Source organism: Nicotiana tabacum, chromosome 4 (assembly GCF_000715075.1).
Source record: "Nicotiana tabacum cultivar K326 chromosome 4, ASM71507v2, whole genome shotgun sequence".
Taxonomy (NCBI): Eukaryota; Viridiplantae; Streptophyta; class Magnoliopsida; order Solanales; family Solanaceae; genus Nicotiana; species Nicotiana tabacum.
In genome coordinates, this window is record NC_134083.1 from 85512279 (window position 1) to 85536836 (window position 24558).

Consider the following 24558-nt stretch of genomic DNA (forward strand, 5'->3'; position numbering starts at 1 on the left):
GAGGACTTGAAAACGAGGTAAGTCTCTTGCCTAACCTTGTAAGAGAGAATTATCCACATAGGTACTATACATGATTGTCTATTAATAATTGTGGTGCTACGTGTGCACGAAGTTATGAGAGTCAGAATGTAGCTATAATCAGGCTTATGTCCGGGTAGTATTAGGACTCTATCATATATTACTTGTATTATTTACACCCAACTAGTTAGTTTAATCACTTAGATTATAATTGAAATTGGATTAAGGATTGTAAAGACTGAGCGTTATTACTTTGAGTTTTGGCGGGTTACTTAATTGTTAGTGGAAATTATTCCATCCTTGAGTATTATTCTTAAGTAGTAGCCGTTAATTATAGTTCGTAAAGTATTCTCTCTTCCTGTGGATTGGGCCGAACGCCTTGGCAGTATAATAGATGCATCTATGGTTCGTGCCGGTCGACCCTCGGCAGTGTACACACTATTCTAGATCAGGTTGTATGACATCATCATAAATCATGCGTGATATTGCTCGCAGTCCGATTATACTTGATATTTCTTCCATGACTTGAGAATTTACAATTATTTGATGGCTCCTATTTGTTAAAATTAGTATGTGATAGTTGGGGATTTTTTATCGATATTTAGTTAAAGAATCACTTATTTATTGTTCCTTATTTTGCCGTTCTGATGTGTTCCATGCCTATTTATAATTTCTACACATTATTTATTGACACTTAGTAGGTGTCAATGTCGACCATTCGTCACTACTTCTTCGAGGTTAGACTAGATACTTACTGGGTACATATTGGTTATGTACTCACGCTACACTTCTATACTAATCGTGCATGATCTTAGGAAGGTGCATCTGGCGTCGATTCAGGCGCGCGCCCCCGCTACTCGGAGACTTAGTGGTGATCTTCTACTTATGGCCGGTTCTGCAGCACCCAGAGTCTCTTCTTGGTTGTATTTATTTTTTTTGTATATCTTACTCCACATAGTAGTATAAGAGGTTTTGTATATTCTACTAGTTTTCTCGTGTACTTGTGACACCAGGTTTTGGGAGATTCTAGTAGATATTTCATGATTTTTAATTAATAAATTCACTACTTTACCCTTTTGTTTATTTCATACTTTATATTATTTCGATCACTTATTAATCGTTCCCTTATTAAATAAAATCAATGACTTTAAAAATATTAAAAAGAACAATTACGTGGATAGTTCACCGTTGGCTTTCCTAGCAGCGAAATTGGGCGCCATCACGGTCTATAGTGGAAATTGGGTCGTGACAGCTTGGTATCAGAGTTCTAGGTTCACGTAGGTCTCACGAGTCATGAGTGGGCCTAATAGAGTCTTGCGTATCGGTGCAGAGATGCATGTAATTATCTTCGAGAGGCTATAGGTGTTAGGAAACTTCTCTTTCTTCATCTCCTATCGTGCAGTTGATGTTGTGCTGAGTATCTTTCTCTTATTCTCTCACAAATGGTAATAACACGCACGATAGATGTACCCAGCGGTTTTGGAGTTGCCGCATATTGATGATTTATTTGACCAGTTACATGGTGCCATGGTGTTCTCTAAGATCGACTTGAGATCCGGGTATCACCAGTTGAAGATTCATGCTTCGGATGTTCCGAAGACGACTTTTCGGACTAGATACGACCACTATGAGTTTCTAGTGATGTCTTTTGGCTTTACCAATACCCCGATGACGTTTATGGATTTGATGAATCAAGTGTTTAGCCATATATGGACTCATTTGTCATTATCTTCATTGATGACATATTGATCTACTCGCGTAGTATGGAGGAGCACGAGCAACATTTGGGAGTTGCGCTTCAGACCCTTACGGTAACATAAGCTATATGCTAAGTTCTCCAAGTGCGAGTTCTGGTTGGATTCTATGGCATTCTTGGGGAATGTTGTATCAGGTGAGGGTATTGAGGTAGATACCAAGAAGATCGAGGCAGTCTAGAGTTGGCCTCGTCCTACCACAACGACTGAGATAAGGAGTTTCTTAGGTTTAGCAAGTTATTATCGTCGGTTTGTGGAGGGCTTATCGTATATTGCAGCACCTTTGACTAGATTGACCCAGAAGGGTGCTCAATTCCGATGGTCCAATGATTGCGAGGCAAGCTTTCAGAAGCTTAAGAGAGCATTGACTACAACACCGGTGTTAGTGTTACCTTCCGGTTTAAGGATGTATACTGTGTATTGCATTGCTTCACGCATTGGCCTGGGTTGTGCATTGATGCAGGAGGGGTGAGTTATTGCATATGCTTCACGTCAGCTGAAGCCCCACGAGAAGAATTACCCCGTACATGATTTGGAGTTGGCCGCGATAGTTCATGCTCTCAAGATCTAGAGGCATTATCTTTATCGGGTGTTATGTGAGGTTTATACCGATCATCGCAGCTTGCATCATTTGTTTAAGTAGAGGGATATCAATTTGAGGTAGCATAGGTGGATTGAGTTACTGAAGGACTATGATATTACCATCCTTTATCATCCGGGCAAGGTGAATGTGGTTGCGGATGCCTTGAGCAGAAAGGCCGAGAGTATGGGTAGTTTGCCATTCATTTCAATAGAAGAGATGTCATTGACTAACAGATTTATGAGGTTGGATATTTCAGAGCCCAGTCGAGTTCTTGCATGTGTTGTGGCTTAGTATGCATTATTTGAGTAGATCAAGGCTTGTCAGTAGGATGATCCGCCTTGCTGATTTTTAGTGAGACGGTACTACAGGGTGGTGCCAAAGAGGTTATCGGTGATGATGATGTTCTTCGACTCCAGGGTTGCCTATTTGTTCCTAATGTTGATGGCTTGAGAGAGAAGATTCTAGATGAGGCACACAGTTCTCGGTATTTTATTCATCCAGGTGCTACAAAGATGTATGGCGACCTGAGACAGCATTATTGGTGGCGGCGGATGAAGAAGGACATAGTTGAGTGTGTAGCGAGATGCTTAAATTTTCAGGAAGTTAAGTATGAGCACCAGAGGCCAGGTGTCCTACTTCAGCAGATGGGTATACCGGAGTGGTAATGGAAGTGCATCACTATGGACTTCGTAGTTGGGTTTCCACGGTTGTTGAGGAAGTTTGATGCCGTTTTGGTCATTGTCGGCAGGCTGACCAAGTCGGTCCACTTTATTCCAGTGATGACTACGTACTCGTCAGAGAGATTGGCCCAGATTTACATTCAAGAGATTGGCAAATTGCATGGTATGCCTGTTTCTATCATTTCAGATAGAGGCCCTCAATTCACTTTGCATTTCTAGAGAGCCGTACAGAGCGAGTTGGGTACCCAGGTAGAGCTCAGCACAGCCTTTCATCCGCAGACCGACAGACAGTCAGAGCGGACAGTTCAGATCCAGGAGGATATGCTCAGAGCATGTGTGATTGACTTCATAGGGCAGTGGGATCGATTTTTGCCTTTGGCTGAGTTTTCTTATAACAACAGTTATCAATCCAGATAAAAGAGTTACGCGGATCGGAAGGCACGTGAGTTATCATTTATGGTGGGCAAGAAGGTTCTCTTGAAAGTCTCGCAGATGAAGGGAATCATGAGGTACCAGAAGAAGGGGAAGCTGCGACCAAGGTTTATTAGCCCATTTGAAATGTTGAGGCGAGTTGGACAGGTTGCTTATGAGCTTGCTTTGCCTCCCAGTCTATCGGGAGTTCATCCAATTTTTCATGTGTCTATGCTCCGGAAATATCATGCTGACATGTCGCATGTGTTAGATTACAACACGATTTAGCTAGATGAGATCTTGGGTAATGAGGAAGAGCTAATTGCCATTGTTGACAGGCAGGTTCCAGTTAAGGTCTAAGAAGATTTCTATGGTAAGGGTCTAGCGGAGGGGTCAACCAGTCGATGAGGCGACTTGGGAGACCGAAGAGGATATGCGGAGCAGATATCCACACCTATTCAGCACTCCGGGTATGATGCTAGACCCGTTCGAGGACGAATAATTTTTTAAGAGGTAGAGAATGTAACGACTCGATCGATCATTTTGCTTTCTAGATCCCTGTTCCCCTAATTAAGACTCCCCTTATGTTCCTTTACTATTTTATGACTTGTGGGGATAGTTGGTTTGCGTTTGGAAAGGATCGGGTTGAAATCAGAATACTTGGTTCCTTAATAGTGGCCTAGATGGCACTTGAGTAAGCATTTTGAGTAAACGACCTTGAAACTAGAATTTTGTGGTTTTAGTAGGTTTGTATGATGATTTTGAACTTGGGTGTGTGTTCGGATCGGGAATCGAGTGATCTGGGAGCATTTCAGCGCTTAATGTTGAATGTTGTCACATTGAAGGTTTTGTAGTTCTTTAAATTTAGTTTGGAGTAGACTTTGGTGTTATCAAGGTCCGTTTGGGATTCGGAGCGTAGGAGTCCGTATGGTGATTTATGACTTGTACGCATAATTTGGTGTCATTCCGAGTTGTCTAAGTATAATTTGACGCGTTCGGAGCTAGTTGAAAAGTTTGAAGTTCATAAGTTGTTCAATTTAGTTTGGGGTGCAATTATTAGTTTTGATGTTGTTTTACGTGTTCCGAGGGATGATATTGCTCGAAGTCTGATTATACTTGATATTTCTTCCATGACTAGAGAATTTACAATTACTTGATGGCTCTTATTTGTTGAAATTAGTATGTGATAGTTGGAGATTTGTTTATCTTGTATTGTATTAAATAAAAGCTAAAGCACTTTCTTTTAAGAATGTATCTGGTTCCATCTTTCTTTCGTTAGTTAAGCCACCTTTTTCTAAAAAGGATTGTAGTAATTCTAGTTTGACACTATTTGGATTTATCTATGTAACCGGGACCTCTCATGATAAATTGGATCCTAGAGCTGTGAGATGTGTCTTCACTGGTTATCCGACATCACAAAATTCTTTGATCCCATTACAAAAAGAAAGTATGTCTCTATGGATGTTACTTGATTTTCAAATCAACCCGATTTTCATGACCCAACCAAGAAAACCTTGAGTCATCAACAAGAAGAACCTGAGTCAAGTGATCAGCCGTGTTTTATAATCCCTATGTCATCTGCCCATAGAGAAAACAATGCTACTACTCCTCCAGGGGAAGATGCGGTCAAGACCAATTAGTGGAAGACATACTGACCTGACGAGGTAAGAGAGGACTAGTTGTCCCTTATGTTCCTCTTGTTAACAGCGAGGATCTTTCCCTTGAATTACTTATTCGAGGTTAGACTAGATACTTACGGGTACACGTTGTTTATGTACTCACGCTACACTTCTACACTAATCGTGCAAGATCTTAGGCATGTGCATCTGGCTGCCATTCGGGCAGGTACCCTCGCTACCCGGAGACTTAGTGGTGAGCTGCTCCCTATGCCCCATTCTGCAGCACTCGAGGTCTCTTCTTTGTTGTATTTATTTTCTGTCTATTTTACTTCAGACAATAGTATAAGAGGTTTTGTATATTCTACTAGTTTGCTCGTACACTTGTGACACCGGGTTTTGAGAAATTCTAGTAGATATTTCATGGTTTTTGATTATTAAATTCACTACTTCACCCTTTCATTTATTTCTTGATTTATATTATTTCGATCACTTATTAATCGTTCCCTTATTAAATAAAATCAACGACTTTAAAAATATTAAAAAGAACAGTTACGTGGATAGTTCACCGTTGGCTTGCCTAGCGGCGACGATGGGCGCCATCATGGACTATAGTGGGAATTAGGTCATGACAAATGCAAAACTAAAAAATAGATATCCAATACTATTGTCATTCCAAGTATTATATTGAATTTCTACTGTTAGCATTAACATTGATTCGATTTTGCTTTGGGCTTTATTTGTGTAACTAACTTTTATGTGTTATAAAATATATTTGACCATTCAAAACTTCTAAGTCCAAAATTGAAATAATACGTTGAAAGAGAAAACTATGAAAAAGTTTAAGAAATATTTATAAATTTCATTACAATAAATATTTTTATGTATAAATATATTTTTAAAACTTGTATACTTATAATGTGGGGTTGGTCTGATTTCAGTTTGACCTTTAAAATTAAAACCAAACCTGTTACGACTCCACATCCCACCTTAGGGATCGCGATGTCACCTAGTCTCTATGACTAGGTAAGCCTATCACACAATAACATCAAACAGGCTATAACAACTTAATATTAAATAAAATTGAGAAAAATAGTCAAAAGCACAGTCAATATCATAATACAACTTTCATAATCCTAAAACCCGGTAATACAGAGTCATAAGCTCTACGGGAAATACACAAGATATTCCAAAATACCATACTGTTTTGGATTACAATTAAACAATATCATAAATAAAGTAAGATGGTGTAACGACCCGGCAGGTCGTTTTGAGTGTTGTAGCCCCGCTCCCCCATTTATTTCTTATTCTATGCTCATTTGCTGTTATGTGACTTGTCGGGGTGGGTTGTTCGGTTCCGGAGAGGTTTCAGAATGAATTGGGACACTTAGTCCTAAGGTTGGAAGCTTAAGTTAAAAGAGTTGACTGTATGTTGACTGATATGTAAATGACTTTGGAATAGAGTTTAGATGGTTCTGATAGCTCCGTATAGTGATTTTAGACTTAGGAGCGTGTCCGGATATTTATTTGGATGTACGTAGATGATTTTGGCTTGAATTAGCGAAAGTTGGAAAAATAAAAGTTTGGAGAATTGAGAAGTTTGACCGAGAGTTGACTTTGTGGTTAACGGGCTCAGATTTTGGTTCCAGAATTTGGAGTAGGTCTGTTTGTGTCATTTATGACTTGTGTGCAAAATTGAGGTCAATCAGAGTTGATTTGATATGTTTCAGCATCGAATGTAGAAGTTAGAAGTTCATAAGTTCATTAGGCTTGAATTGGGATGCGATTCGTGTTTTTGATATGATTTGAGGCCTCGACTAAGTTCGTATCATATTTTATGACTTGTTGGTAAGTTTGGATGAGGTCCCGGGGGCCTCGGGGGTGATTCAGATGTATATCAGATTGGAATTTCACTTAGAAGAATTTCTAGGTTGCTGATGTCTAGTGCCATCGCATGTACGGAGGATTGGTCGCAGGTGAGTGATCATAGAAGCGAAGCAGTGGTCACAGGTGCGGTCTAGAAAGCGTTAGACAGTGGTCGCACGTGTGAAGGGCTGGTCCGCAGAAGGGAACTCGCACCTGCAGAAAGGAGGTCGCAGAAGTAGATTGTGGGGGAGAAGCTGGGATGGCTAGGTGTTTCCGCAGAAGCGAAAGTTGGGCGCAAAAGCGCTTCCGCAGAAGCGAACTTGGGGGCGCAGATGCGGAGCATGGAAACTTAGTGAATTCCACAGATGCGGAGTTTTCTTCGCAAAAGCGATTCTACAGATGCGGATTTTGGGCCGACATAAGCGAAAGGACTAGGTAGTGTATTTAATTGAAGGGTTCCGAGATTTTATTCATTTTTAGACCTTGCAAGCTCGGTTGGAGGCAATTTTTGAGAGGTGTTTCACGAGATTTCTTGTGGTAAGCCACTTTTGGTCATTCTTATCTAATTATATTGATTAACCATCAAAATTTTCACCTAGTTTATGTGTTTTTAGGGTGAAAGTTTGGGAGTTTTGGGCTAGGGATTGGAGAGTAAGAATTGGAGATTTGAGTGATTATTTGGTATCGGATTTGAGTAATTTTAGTATGGTTAGACTCGTGATTGAATGGGTGTTTGTATTTTGTTAATTTTGTTGGATTCTGAGATGTGGGACCGTGGTTGACGTTTTGAGTTGATGTTTTGACTTTTGATTAAGAAGTTAGCATTTTTATATGAAATTGATTCCTATAGATTGTGTAGATTGTATCGAGTTGTTTGTATCTAGATTCGAGGTGTTCGGAGGCCGATTCGTGAGGCAAGGGCTTGTTGGTGTAGCTATTTGTACGGTTTGAGGTAAGTAGCACTTCTAAACTTGGTTCTGAGGGTATGAATATCTGAATTACGTGTTATTTGGTTGGTGTTGAGGTGACGCAAATACTAGGTGACAGACGTGTAGGCGTGCACCGTAGGAATTGTGACTCGGTCGATTCCGTGGAATTGTGACTCGGTCGATTCCGTGGAATTGTGTAGTCAAATAATCTTTTCATTATCCATGTATTCTCCAGGTGTTAGAAATTGAGCTGTGATTCCTGTTAGAAATCATGCTTAGGCTATATACTAGTACTGTTGGGATCCACAGAGACCGTGTCGTTGTTAAATTACTTGTTTAATTTGCAATTATATACTCAGTCACATCTGTCATTTGCATATTATATCTCAGTCTCTGTTGCCATATATTAATACATCATATCATTACTGTTTGGGCTAATTGTCATGACATTTGTAAGCCCAAGAGACTAGAGAGATTGATGACTGAGTAAGGCCAAGGGCCTGATTGTGAGGATATTTATGGGATCGGGCTGCACGTCGTAGCAGACTTTATTGATTCATTCCATGATTGGCTTATTATAGTGCTTGGGCAGGATCCGCCCCTCCGGAGTCTAATTACCAGCAGTAAGCACATGTACCTACTGAGTGCGAGTGCGAGTGTCAAGCGATTAGGAGGATTGAGTGACTGTGAGGACTAAGTGGCTGTGAGGAAAGAGTGACTGTGAGGATTGCGTGAATGGGAGGACTGAGTGAATTGATACTCCGAGAGTATGCATATGATTTTATCACTGTGTTGCATTACAGTTGGCATGCATAATTGACATGTAGATATAGAGATGTATCATTCCTCATTTTAGTCACACTGGACATATTATCTGTTTCGAGCTTAACTGTTGAACTTGAAAGCATGTCTACATTTTTATACTATTTAATTCTGCATTTGGATTGTACCTGTTGAGCTCATCACTACTTTCAGCCCAAGGTTAGTCTTGTTACTTATTTAGTGCATTGGGTCGGTTGTAATGATACTAGACTCTGCACTTCGTGTGTAGATCCAGGTACTTCCGGGTACGGTGGTTGCTGATTTTGGAGCTTTATCAGTTCGAAGATTCTTGAGGTAGCTGCTTTGGCGTCCACATACCTTGACTCTTCTCCTTAATCTTTTAGCTTTATTTATACTGTTCTACCTTCCTAGACATTGTTTCAGCAGTCAGACCATGTTATTGTATAGATGCTCATGTACTTAGTGACACTTAGATTTTGGGGAAATATTATATTGAGTCGCGGTATTTTCGTATATGTATTTATGAGATTTTACTCTTAAACTTATTTTGTTATGTTTTCAAATTTAAGGATACATGGTTTATTGTGATATTCGACTTGCCTAGTATTGCGATATGCGCCATCACAACATGTGAGATTTGGGTCGTGACATATGGTGACTCCGAGGCTTGCGAACAGAACGACAAGTATACCTTGAAGTCTCTAAGCGCACATACACAACTTTCAAAACCGACATGATCCGAAGTACCTGGATCTGCACAAATGTGCATAAGCATAGTATAAGTACACCACAACGGTAGCCAGTAAGTATCAAGACTAACCTCATGGAGTAGTGACGAGGTCAAGTTAAGGAACTTACTAGACATAAGAAACCTTGATGAATGTTAATATAAATCTAACAATAGGAAGTAAAAGATATAAATGGAAATATAGCAGAATATTGATATAAGGCTAACAACAAAAACTAAAAGGGCAGGAAATGATGGCAAGGAGTAAACATGTGAACAATACAACAAATAATCAAATACAGTCAAAAATACAAGTGAAGTAAATTAAAAAGAGCAATAACCGTTTAAATTAACAAGTTGTTCCAACATAGAATGTACGACAAGAATCACACCGAGATATCACACCTCATAATCACGTTCCACAAGTCACAATTGACAAATCTTACACATATGGCACATCGTGCCTACATTATCAATCATCTTCGTACGATAAATATATCGTGCCACAACATAAGTCTCACCCGCACGGCAAAGTCCACGTGCCACCACGTATATCGTATCTGTGTCAATTGCCAATAAAATATTCAAATAATTTCTTTAATAATGTAAGGCTCGATAATGAGTTTATACAAAGTAAAATATCAAATGCGATGATGAGTTTAGTTTAAGAATCATATGAGGTAAGTTAAAACAATAATTTAAATAAAGTAAAGCATCAAATAAGATAACGAGTTTAATTTAAGAATCAGTAAAGTAAATCATGATAGCAATTTTAAATAAAGTAAAGCATCCAATAGGATAATGAGTTTAATAAGAGAATCAATTAAAGTAAAGTATGATAATAATTTAAATATATTTTAAATCGTTATGTTACCAACAACTTAACAGAATATGAGATAACGACTCTATGTAGGTAAATTTATCTCCACAACTAATTCACCAAGTAACAACGGAGGCACAAATTAGCACATTAAAACAACACAACAAATTACGTAAAATGTATGACTCACAGAAGAAGCCACAATCATTCCAATACAAAAATAATAACAAGACTCACCCGAGCCCGGCCGGACAAAATCTGAGTCCAAGGATAGAACTCGACTAACCATAACCCCACAAGTCCATATATACGTTTTGCTTTCAAATCCAAGTCCAATTTGACTTTCAAATCTTAAATTTTTATTTTTAAAAAGATATTAAAAAATCCTCAAATTTTCCCTTCAAATCTCATGATTTAGATGTTAAATCTCATAAACAATCATGTTATGTAATCAAGAATGGATTAAAAATACTTACACAATGGTTTGGTATAAATATCTCTCCACATATCGCCTTCCACCGAGCCTAGGGCTCAAAAAGTGATAAAATGAAGCTAAATCCCGCAATACCCAGCTATAAACAAGCTGCAGGCTGGGTTCGCAAATGCAAACCCCACAAATGCGGAAAAATGATTGCAAAAGCGACCATTGAACAACTCTGAAGAAGACGTAAAAGAGACATATAGTTTGCAAAGGCGAACATTGGCACTTCGCAAAAGCGAAAGGAATATCGCAAATGTGGTAACCCTCCTTGCCTAGGTGCATTGCAAATGCGATCTAATTATTCACAAATGTGAACTCCCATGTTCCTAGCCCTCATCGCAAAAGCGAGAAATATCTTGCAAATGCAATTTTCGCAAATGTGATTGTCGAATATGTGAGAATCGAACACCAACAAAATCTGCACTCTCTCACACTCCTCGAAACGCGTCCGAAACTCACCCGAGTCCTCGGGGCTCCACACCAAACATCCACATAAGTCTAGAATTGCTATACGAACTCGCTCGTGCAATCAAAATACCAAAATAACATCCGGAATCACGAATCAAACACCAAAACACATGAAAATTACAAGAAAACTCAAGAACTTCTAAAAATACAACCACGCGTCTGATTCCTATCAAACCAACTCAGAATGATACTAAATTTTGCACACAAATTATAAATGAAAAAACGGACCTATTCCAAGCCACGAAATAAAAATTCGAACCCGATAGCCATGTCAAAATATGGTCAAACTTAGAAAAACTCTAAACTATTAAATTGCCAACTTTCACCAACAAGTGCCAAATCAATCTAGGAACCACCAAATCCAATTCCAGAAATACGTCTAAGTCTAAAATCACCATCTGGACCTAACGAAACAATCAAAACTCTGATCCGAGATCAAATACGCAAAAGTCAAACTTGATCAACTCTTCAAACTTAAAGCTTCTAAAACAAGAATCATTCTTCCAAATCAATTCTGAACCGCTCGAAAACTGAAACCAACTAAATACTCAAGTCATAATATATAATATGAAGCTTCTCAAGACCTTAAATCACCAAACTGAATACAATTGCTTAAAACGACTGGTTGGGTCATTACATTCTCCCACTTAAACATATATTCATTCTCGAACGTGCCAAGAGTCGTCCCAAAGCCATCAAATCACTGTATAAACTCATCATACACATGGGTGATCCCGCGTCACCCAAATCCACATAAGCCCGACAACACCATCTCGACTAAAGATTATTCCTTTTACCCGTACCGATAAGCCGTAGAACTAAATTTTAACATCTGATCATCTCTTAAAGACCCGATTTCCACACAAACACACTGTATCAACCCCAACCAGCTGCACTAGCGCATGCATACATCCACAAGATATAACCACATGACATAACACATCATCCACATGCCCATAACAATAATTCTAACCATAATATCTGCCCATCACCAAACTCGGTACCAGTAAATAGCCTCATAACGACTAGAACCTTATTCCAAACCTTCACAACACTAATAATGATGTAGAAATATGTTAAAACTCATAACCACTCACCCGACCAACATGCTACACTAAATTCCACCTGGACACATACATCATCATCCATATCCAACGAACAACAACTCAATTATATCCAATCATGGAAAGAGAATGAAAGTGAGAGAACGATCTTGCCAGTTCAGCAGGTACCACCACAAGGTGCAATGTTATGAAACCATCACACAAAGGAGAAATAAAACATACTAAATAAGCACAAGGATCATATCCCAATATAAATCCGTTGCGATGCATGACCCAATCCAAACACCGATCCACCTGAAATTCCTCAAGCCATGAGTCTCACAATCAACAATCATACGCATACCAATCAACAAATACATGAAGCGCATGACCCAAACCATGAATAAATATATATCGTTGTATACCACAAACAGGAAGACCGTGACCAAAGCGCAGTAACCCATTCAACACCCTAAGAGCCATCTTGTCCGAATTTGCCAAAAGACCCAAACAGAACCATATCATGTGTGTCACAGAACACGAATAAGATCCACTTCAACCGATAACATACCCCTACAACATAACTGTGCCAAGTAGACAAATCTGATATATTGTAGAACACACATTCTCAGTAGGCCTACCAGTGGCCTCTAAATCAATTCTGATCCTCCCAAGATAGGTAGATAACCTCTGAAATCCCACAAACCACTACATTTCCTCTGAAGAACCCAATAATGCCGCAACCGAGATACCCGCTCTGAAGAGACCTTCTGTAAATTTGAATATATTTCTCTAACCTCTCTGATACTGACATATAGAATTAATAATGATACATAAATATCACAAGTCTCAGCACTATCCCGTGCAAATTTAAGATCTTATCCATATACAATTTCGGAGAACCCTCCAATACCAATATACCTTGAACCAGAACTAATATAACATATGACCATGCAATCTGATCGTCGATAACAGACTCCCTACTTGGCGCGAAGCCATAGGACATAACATTCGATGATCCACAATACCAACCTTCATAAGCTCATATATCACCAATCATAAGATACCTCAAATCATCTACTAAGCGCATATCTATCCTCGTGACAGTCAAGTCCGCTTCCTCAAGTGCCTTGAATGATAATATGCACCTTCCACTGAATTAAAGTCCCATACAAAACACATAACCTCTAATACCACTGACTAGCCTCAAATAAACCTCCTCCCCATGACCCTACCATGATCACAACAACTAGGCAATCAATTAAATCCTCCCAATCTCGTACTCACCAACCAGATACTAGAACCTGCTGCATCCCACATGTGAATAACTGAAATATATACCAACATATTCGTGTCCTCAGTCTGGACAACACCTCGAGACAATGATCGAGCATCCATAACTCCCTCGTAGCCTATCCGTAATATCACAAACCGTTATTGCATAGCTGATACCAAGTGTGCAATGTCATATACGAGTGGATGTAAGAGAATATGAGATGTATGCTTCAAGCTGAATCAATACCACACGATAAGGAATGAGAATAGTGGAATTTCTTAATAGATTCGTAGCCTCTCCAAGATACGTACAAACGTCTCCGTACCGATCCGCAAGACTCTACTAAGCTCGTTCGTGACTCGTAGAACCTATGAACCTAGAATTCTGATACCAACTTGTCACGACCCAAAATCCAACATTTACGTTCGTGATGGCACCTAGTCTCTACGACTAGGTAAGTCTATCACACAACAACATCAGACAGGATATAACAACTTAATATTAAATAAAACTAAGAATAATAGTCCAAAACACAATCAATATTATAATACAACTTTCACAATTCCAAAACTCAGTAATACAGAGTCATAAGCTCTATGGACAGTACATAAGATATTCCAAAATACAATACTATTTTGGATTATAATTAAACAGTAGCATAAATAAAGTAAGATGGTGACTCCGAGGCATGCAAATGGAACGACATGTATACCTTGAAGTCTCCAACCGCACTGGTACAACTTTTAAAACCAGCATTATCTGAAATACCTGGATTTGCACAAAAAATATGCAGGATCTTAGTATGAGTACATCACAACGGTACCTAGTAAGTATCAAGACTAACTTTGGTGGAGTAGTGACGAGGTCAAGTCAAGACACTTATTAGACATAGAAACCTATGCAGAATGTTAATATAAATCTAACAATAGTGAGTAAAAGTAATAAATGACACCATAATAGAATATTGATATAAGGCTAACAACTAGAAATAAAAGGACAGTAAATGACAGCAAGGAGTATACATGTGAACAATATAACAAATAATCAAATACAAAAAGAATACAAGTGAAGTAAATTAAAAAGAATAATAACCACTCAAATCAAAAAACCGTTCCAACATAGAATGTATAACAAGAATCACATGTACAAGAAACACACCGAGGTAACACACCTTATAATCATATTCCACAAGTCACAATTCAGAAATCTTATACACATGGCACCTTGTACCCATATTATCTATCACCTTCGTACGGCAAATATCTCGTGCCACAACATAAGTCTCACCCGTACGGCAAATTCAAAGTGCCACCACATACATTGTATCCATGTCAATTGCCAATAAAATATTTAAAGGGTTTCTTTAAATAATGTAAGGCATGTTGAAAATTTAAATAAAGTAAGCGTTAAATGAGAAAATGAATTTATCTTAGGAATCAAATCAAGTAAAATAAAATATAATTTATACAAAGTAAAGTATCAAATGAGATAATAAGTTTTGTTTAAGAATCAGATAAGGTAAGGTAAAATAAAAATTTAAATAAAGTAAAGTATCGAATAAGATAACAAATTCAATTTAAGAATCAGTTAAAGAAAAGCGTCATAGCAATTTTAATATTTAAAACTGTTATGTTACCAACAATTCAATAAAATATGAGATAATGACTCCACTCAAGTAAATTCATCTCGACAACCAATTTACCAAGTAATAACGGAGGCACAAATTAGGGAATTAAAGTAATACATCAAATCACGTAAAATGCATGATTCACACAAGAAATCACAATCGTTCAACACAAAAATAATAACAAGAGTCACCCCAAGCCCCCTATCAAAACCCAAGTCCAAGGGTAGATCTCGACTACCGATAATTCTATGAGTCCATATATATATTTTATTTTCAAATCTGAGTCCAATTTGACTCTCAAATTTCAAATTTTTATTTTTTAAAATATAGTCAAAAATCCCCAATATTTTTCTTCAAATCTCATGATTTAGATGTTAAATCTCATAAACAATCATGCTATGTAATCAAGAATGGATTTAAAACACTTGACCAATAGTTTGATATAAAAATCTCTCCACAAAATCACCTCTCACCGAGTCCAGGGCTCAAAAAGTGATAAAATAAAGTACAATCCCGCAATAATCAGCTAAAGCAATCTGTAGGTGTCGCATTTGCTACCTGGGGTTCGCAAATGTGAACCACACAAATGCAGAAAAATGATCGCGAAAACGACCATTAACCAACTCTGAAGAAGTCGCAAAAGCGTCATATAGTTCGCAAATGCGAACATTGGCACTTCGTAAAAGCGACAGGAATGTCAGAAATGCGGTAACCCCCTTTCCCATGTGCCATCGTAAATGCGATCTGATTGTTCACAAATGCGAACTAAAATCCGAACCTGTTATCCATAATGTCAAACCATGGTCAAACTTAAGAAAATTCTGAATCATTAAATTGCCAACTTTCAACAAGTGCCAAATCAACCTAGGAACCTTCAAATTCAATTTCGGGCATACGCCCAAATCTAAAATTACCATACGGACCTAGTGGAACAATCAAAACTATGATCCAAAATCAAATATGCAAAAGTCAAACTTGGTCAACTCTTCCACCTTAAATCTTCTAAAACGAGAATCATTCTTCCAAATCAACCCCGAACCACTCGAAAATCAAAACCAACCATATGCGCTAGCCATAATACATAATATGAAGTTCTCAAGTCCTTAAATCACGGATCTGAATACAAATACTCAAAACGACCGATCGAGTCATTACAAAACTGAACCAATTATGGTCGGGATTTTTTTTCCAATACCAAATCAAATCAAACAATAATCGAATAATTTTTTGGTTCGACTCCGATTATCGATTTGGTGCGGTTTGTCAGTTTTTTTTGTATACCCCCTATATATATATATATATATATATCAAAATTATACTAAAATTGTATTATGGTTATACGGAATTTATATTTAAGTTGTATGTGTTGTAGTTATATTATTTTTTGTATCAATATTTTCTGAAAGTTGTAAATAAACTGTTTATTATATGAAATTTATATTTTAGGTCGTTAGTTATTACAGAAATATTAAATTTTTATTAAATTTTCGTGAAGGCTGTAAATAAGTTGCATAACTACTGAACCAATTTGACAGCTTGGTGATTGAAATGCAGGGGTCAGGTGGCCCTCCAGCCAAATAAAGAACAAAAGAAACCAATTTGATAAACAGATTAACGAATTTGACAGCTTGATGATTGGAATGCAAAGGTTTATAAAATTCGTATTAATTTGGTACAATTGCTTGGTGATTGAAATTCAGAGGTTATATGAAATTTCATATTTTACGAAAGTTGTCAGTTGTTAAAATTCGTATAAATTTGATATAATTTAACAATTTTATAATCAAAAATCAATTGTACCAAATTTATATCAAATTCGTCAATTGTTATCAAATTTTGTTGTTTACGAAGAGTGTTACTAATTTAACACTGTCAATTGCCTTTATCTCGCCATTGCCGCCATGAATGTGGAGAAAACAAAGCTATTTCGACAGAAGAAGAGGAAGAGAGGAGAGGAGAGATGACGGTAGAAGAAGAGGGAGAGATGACATTAGAAGAAGAGGGAAGGAGGCGACAGAAGAAGATGGAGAGAAGAGAGGAGAGAAAAAAAAGAGAAAAGGTTATAACTATACCCCTTTATTAAAAGCACTAATAATGGATTATAAGACTTTTAGGGAAATGTATACAATAAAAATATTCTATCAATTTTGATAAATAGCAAACTTTAGACATGAATTTGAATAAATAAGTTTGAAATAAACAATCCCATCCTCTTTCTATTTGGCTCCAATGCTAAGGTATGCGCTACTAGCATGACTATGCAATTGAAACTTTAACTTGGTAACTAGCCGATTATTCTAATTTTATGTGAAAACATTTTTCTTGTTGAGGAAAAGAGCTAGGGTACATGAATATTAGTAATTACATGTGCATATCCAGTTAAAATCAGATAGAAAAATGCTGAAATAGCAACTTTTAAAAGCCCAATCCACATAAGATTGGCTAATAAAGTGTGCATTCTAATGTCACAATCCAGAATCCCAACCTTGGGGTTGTGATGGTGCCTAACATCCACTTGCTAGGCAAGCCGACGTGAGATAATTAAATAACTAAATTTAACAGATACAAACCAAATATTAACAATGAAAACGATATAAGTCTAAGTACAGTAAAATAATACCGAACAACAAGATCTAAACATATCCTAGAACCTGGAGTCATGAATAGATGAGTATCTAGAGTGCTAAAAATAAAGTCTGAACAGAATACAACAGTTTTGAAACTCAATAAAACAGTGAAGATATAAAGGAATTTAGGGCTGCGGACGTCGTGCAACTATACCTCAAGTCTCCTAGAGCAACTGAATCAGAGCAGGGAACTACTGTGCGCTGCAAGAACCAATACCAAAATCTGAACAAGAATTGCAAAAGTGCAGTATGAGTACAACCAACCCAATGTACTATGTAAGTATGGAGCCTAACTTCGACAAGATAGTGACGAGGCTATGACAAGACACTTATGTAAATAAGCATGTACAAGTGTATATAAAGCAGAAATAATAATAGAGAATGATAACGTATAAATTGAGAGGGGACACGCGAAAAGGGGAAAATATAACAAATACGACAGGTATGAAATCACGAAATAACCAAGCAAATCATAAATACCAGTAAAATTGGTAAAACCAATGAGATAAAAATGACACGACATCACCCTTCGTGCTTTTACTCTCGTCCTCACCATGTAATAATATGAATATAATGGCAAGGCATAACCCCTTATGCTTTTACTCTCATCCTCACCATGTAGTAATAATGGCGGCATCACCTTTCGTATTTTTACTCTCTTTCTCAGCATGTAATAATAATAATGAAAATATAATAGCACGGCATCACTATTCGTGCTTTTACTCTCTTCCTCACCATATGATAATAATAATATGAATTCGAGTAATAAATAATATGGAGAATAAATTTAATGTCAAACATGGTGCCGTAATACAAAACTTCAACTTCCAAAAATATTCTACAACTATGAAATAGCAATAATTGTGAAACGAATAATCAAAGAAGTAATAATCTAACCTAAGTATGGATATCATAATTAGCAAAGTAATAAAATACAAAGAAATAAGTTCCACACGCATGCTTTAACCCAATAACAATATATAAGTACTTGTCACCTCACATATACGTTGTTCCCACACATAAAACTAGCAAATAGACTAATAAGTCCTAATCCCTCAAGTCAAGGTTAACCACTATATTTACCTCGCTCCGCAATCAAATCAAATATCAACCGGGGATTTGCCTCTAGAATTAGCCTCCAAACTAATCAAATCTAACCAAGTATAGTTCAAATAATACAAAATAAGCTTTAGAAACTACCCACAAGTGAAAACGATTCAATATTTAATATTTTTGAAAAAGTCAACAAAAGTCAACCCGGGCCCAATTGGTCAAAATTTGAGATTCGGACCAAAACTCGTTTACTCATTCACCCCGAGCCCAATAATGTGATAAGTTTTGAAATCCGACCTCAATTTGAGGTCTAAATCTCAATCTCCCAAAATTCTTAGTTTCTACTTGAATCCCCAATTTCTACCATAAGAAAAGCATAGATTAAAGGTTAAAATCAATGGGTGTTTATGGAAATGGAAGGAAACAAGTTAAAATATACTAACTTATGAAGTTGGGATGAAAAATCTCTTCACAATTACCTCTAGGCCGAGCTCAAACTTGGAAATGGTGAAAAATGGAAAAAATCGTAACTTTGAGACATTTAAATCATTGGGCGTCAGGCATTCTTCGCATTCGCGAAGGGCCTGACGCGTTCGCAATGCACATCAGCCAGAATGGCCTACGCGTACGCCATGTGCCACACGCGTTCGCAAAAGCTTCACCCCCTAGCCTTCTCATTTGCGAGCTAGGGCTAGCGTTTGCTTAGTGTAACTCTTAAGTCCCTTTCCAAGCCCCATAACCCTACACGTTCGCGAAAGGTAAACCCCCAGTGATTCGCGTTCGTGACCAAGACATCGCGTTCGCGATGAAGAAGTTCCGCCCCTATCCCAGTTTCCCCTTCACGATCGCGAGTGTACCTTCGCAATCGCGAAGCACAAAGAAACATACACCACCAACAGCAAAACCAGTAGATATCTAAGTCTAAAAATCGATCCGTAGCCTATTCGAAACTCACCGAGCCCCTTGGGCTCCCAACCAAACATGAACACAAGTGTAATAACATCATACAGTCTCGCTCGCGCGAACAAAATACCAAAATAACACCGAGAACAACGAATAGGACATCAAAATGCATGAAATTTTCAAAGAAACTTAAGAACTTTCAAATTCACAATCGAACGTCCGAATCAAGTCAAATCAACTCCGTTTTACACCAAATTTTGCAGACAAGTCATAAATAGTAAAATAAACCTATACCAAATCTCGTAATTGAAATATGAACCCGATATCTATAAAGTCAACCTATGGTCAAACTTCAAAAAGAATTTAACCTTCAAATTACTAGTTTTCAAAAAATCACGTTAAATCAAGTTAGGGACTTTCGAATTCGATTTCGGGCATATGTTTAAGTCCCAATTCATGATATGGACCCACTGGGGCTGTCAAAATACTAATCCATGTCCGTTTATACAAAATATTGAATGTAGTCACCTCAATTCATTTTTAAGACAAAAATTCGTATTTTCTTCAATTTTTCATATAAAGACATTTCAGAAGAAGGCACAGACTGCGGACGTAAATTGAAGAATGCTAAATTGAGCTAATCGAGGTCTTTGAACACAGAAATAGAGGCTAAAACTCAATATGATCTATCGAGTCATCACATCTAATGTCCTAATCGAACCATGGCATCTTGTTATAGGCCTCAAGTTTTTGTCACTTGAAATGATCTCTTGAGGCTTACGCTTTAAATGTCCGATTGAACGGCCCAAGCACACCCACTACCTAGTGTCTAAGACTCACCTAGTAACTTTTATGCAAATCGTTTGCAAATTCTTTAACTAGCACTAAAATGACCTCAAAATTCTTTAGCTTCCCCTTATAGCTCCTCAAAATCCTCTTTATCTATCTTAAATATGAAGTTAATACAACTATAGTTTGAGACCTAGTAGTATTCTATGATTATAACATCGTTATTTGAGCTATTTTTCTTAAAAGCAAAAGTACACCTTTGTGGATGGGGTTTAGGCGATGACCCCAACCCGTATATTATCAAAAATATTTAACACAGAGGAGGATATAGACCATAGCCTCAAAAGCAACTTATCACAACCCAAAATCCACTAGTCATGGTGGCACCTGACCCAACCCGTTAGGTCATCCAATTAACAGTTAACACAATGCTAATAAAAATAAAGGTGATCAACAAATGATATATCTGGATTCCATACAATATCCCAAAGACTGGTAGTACAATTCATGTACTACTGAGACTAGATTGCTGCAAAAAATGATATGAAATGAATACAACTTCTGTTTGAAATGTACGTAAACAAAATTCAACTCTAGAACTACCCAGGGAAAAGTGGTGGCCACACCCGGAAGGTACGAACATATTCAGAGTCTGCTCCCGTCATCCACCGCAGCTCCGCTCCAAGATCTGCACGCAAGGTGCAGAAGTGTAGTATGAGTACAACCGATCCCATGTACTCAATAAGTATCTTGACTAACCTTAGTGAAGTAGTGATGAGGCTTTTGTGTTAAAAGATACCCACTGATATAACCTATGCAGTAGACTAGCAATAGAACAATACTACAACATAACAGAAAACAGTACCATAAACGAATATGTGAAGCAGTAAATGATTACTAGAAGAAATCACTATTTAATATTCCTCAATATCACGACCAATCCTTTTCTTAGAGCGATAACTAACAAACCACGATAGTAAATCCATAACTTTCATAGTGTGAGAAATATACTCAAGATATCAAATTGAATGGCACGGCAACACCTTCGTACATTTATCTCATTCTCACCAAATATGCGTATAACAGTACCAATCAGGTGAAAGAATGCCAACTACAGTAATGGTAAAGTGGGAAATACACCGGTAGAAATAATGAATAAGGCAGTACATATGGACAATGGTAATAGACTAGGTAGAAGGCATAAAAGTGACGTAATCAATTAGGAAAGAAGAACATAAATTTCACTAACTAACATGGTAGAAGGCCTAGATGTAGATTTAACAAACAAGAGGGATAACATGATCTTCATGAGCTAACAAATAGAAGGCATGAATAACTAACATGGTAGAAGGCTTATACGAAAGTGCAACAAATGAGAAACGACATGAATATAGATATTGTTGATATCCAATTTTGTCCTCATATTTTATAAAGTATTCCATATACTTTTGCATTATTACCCAATTTATAGGGGTAAAATAGGTATTTTTTATAATTTTCCATAATCTTTTTAGCTTTAAAATTGATTTTCTTGCATTTAAATTATTGAAATATGTATTAATTACCCGTTTTAAATTATTTTGCCCGGACTTAATCATCCAAATTTATTATTTGCATCCACATATATGTTTTATGAAATTTTACTTTATATTATATAATCATATTTGCATTTTAAAGCTATTTTACATAATTTTGCAGTAATAGCCTATACGTTGTGCATAATTATATTTTATTACATTATTTGTGCCAAAATAGCATTTTTATATTTTTATAATATTAAACTATTATTTCAAAGCATCTTACTACATAAATAATATATTTACTATTTGTTAATTACTTCTTATAAATTTTCTTTTAAAATTTTTCCTGTATTTAATTTGTAGCCCAATTTGGAGCCAATTCCGGACCAGATTAAAGGCCCAAACACCCCAAACTTTAGTCCAATCTTAGCTTTTGATCTCAAATGATCAACAACCCAAAATAAAACCCTCACTCTCCTTATATCCCTACCCCAAACCCTAGTTACACGCTCTCATCTTCTACGAATCCTAGTTGTCTTACCCCAAAAATCTCTCTGAATTGTTATACTATGGAGTCATACGATCTATTTACCTTATTTACATTACCATGCTACTACTCGCATGCTCTTGATGTTACATAGTACTCTACCTAAGTTTGGCAAGTATTACCATTCCAGATCGGATCCGTTCAACTTCGATCTTCAAGATTTGGACGACATCTCATCCATATACACGGAAAAAGGGTTAATTCCCCACATCCACGGGTCGATTTTTCAGTCGTTGAACCCTAACTAATGTTTGAGAATCTCCTTCTCCTTTACCAATTTTGATTGCATGCGATATATTCTTTCCTTCTTTGTATTTGATTGATAATTTTCCATATTTGTCTAGTTAATTTGAATACTATATAAACCCCTCCCTTAATTCCCTTTAAGGAGTCACTGAAATTAACCACTATTAATCTTTTATTCTATCATGCTATATTGCTTGCCGGCTGTCACGACCAAACTGGAGGGTCATGACTAGCACCCGGGCCATACTTGCCGAGCACCAACGTACATTTTATCTAACCTTCCTTATTATCTTTAAGGGCCGACAAGATCAATATAAATAGTAGACATGGATCATGAACATCCAACAATGAAAGATAATGTCATGAACATACATAACATGGGACGACAAGACTGTCAAGAAACTATATATAAGGTACAAGCTACCATGCTGCCATGAAAGACTATACAACAAAAATCAGCCGACAAGGCATTCTAAACCATACATAAGTCGACACCTGTCTATAAGCCTCTAAAGGAACATAAGTGCTACAACATTGCCGGAACAGGGCCCCGACATACCCATAATGTCTATAACAAAAATGCATACCAAGACCACGGCAAATCCGGAGAAGGGATCTCGCCAATAACTGCTGAACTGGACAGCCTACTGTGGTGGGGGAGCTGCGTCTACCTGTCTATCAGGACCTGCAGCACGACATGCAGCGTCCACAAATAAAAAGGACGTCAGTACGAATAAAGTACTGAGTATGTGAGGCAGAAAAGCATAAGTAAGAACAGTAATGTAAACAGGGATAGAGAATATACAACCTGTGACATCTGGGTACCTCTTGAGGGCTACTGACATGAAATACATGATACAAACATATATATACACAAACTTTTAAAACATACGTCTTTGTGGGCATCACCATCATCATATCGTACCCGGCCGTAATAGGCTCGGTAAAACGTACCCGACCATCATAGGGCTCGGTAGAATCGTACCCGGCCACGTGGATCTCGGTAAAACCCAACTGATCAGTGGTTGCACAATAGGTGCCATACCCGGCCGACTATAGCGCGGCTCGGTAGAGTAAAATAGATACATATATATGATGCATGCTGGACTTATTGGAATCACATTTTGAACCTTTCGGAGTGACGTAAGGTCGGTATCCTTCGTACACGTTATTAGGATTAACTCTTCATCAAGAATCTTATAAGAATCAGGAACTACCAACAACATTGATAATATAGGAATAAGAGAAGTAACCTCAATGTCAATCGTTTCATAAGAAGGGCAGCAATGTAAGTACTGCTAGCTTCTAAGAGTAGAGTATCTTCGGGAGCTCGTTCATTAAATTATGTACAATCGGAGTCATGCAAAAGAATGAAGGGGATAGACTCACATACCTTGTATATACTGCCCAACCTCAAGCTATGCAAATGTCACGACTCCTTAGTCTACAATAAGACAAATGACACTATCATTATCGTTTAAGCGTCGTAACTATTGTGTATCGACCGCAACCTATTTTACGATGAAACGGACAGCACCTCCCCTATTTATATGACTTCCCACAAGTCAATACAATCACCAAACAGCCCAAACAACATCATTAATAATCATATTGAGCCTCCAAAACAGTCCACCAACCAACAACATTACTACCAAGCCTTTCGATATATATTTCACAAGTTCTAGCTTCAACGACTTAGCTGCAACTTGGATAATCTTAAATATATATAGAGTAAGAGGTTCCTTACCTTTAAACAGAAATAACAACTCCAATTTGACCTTAATTTTCCAC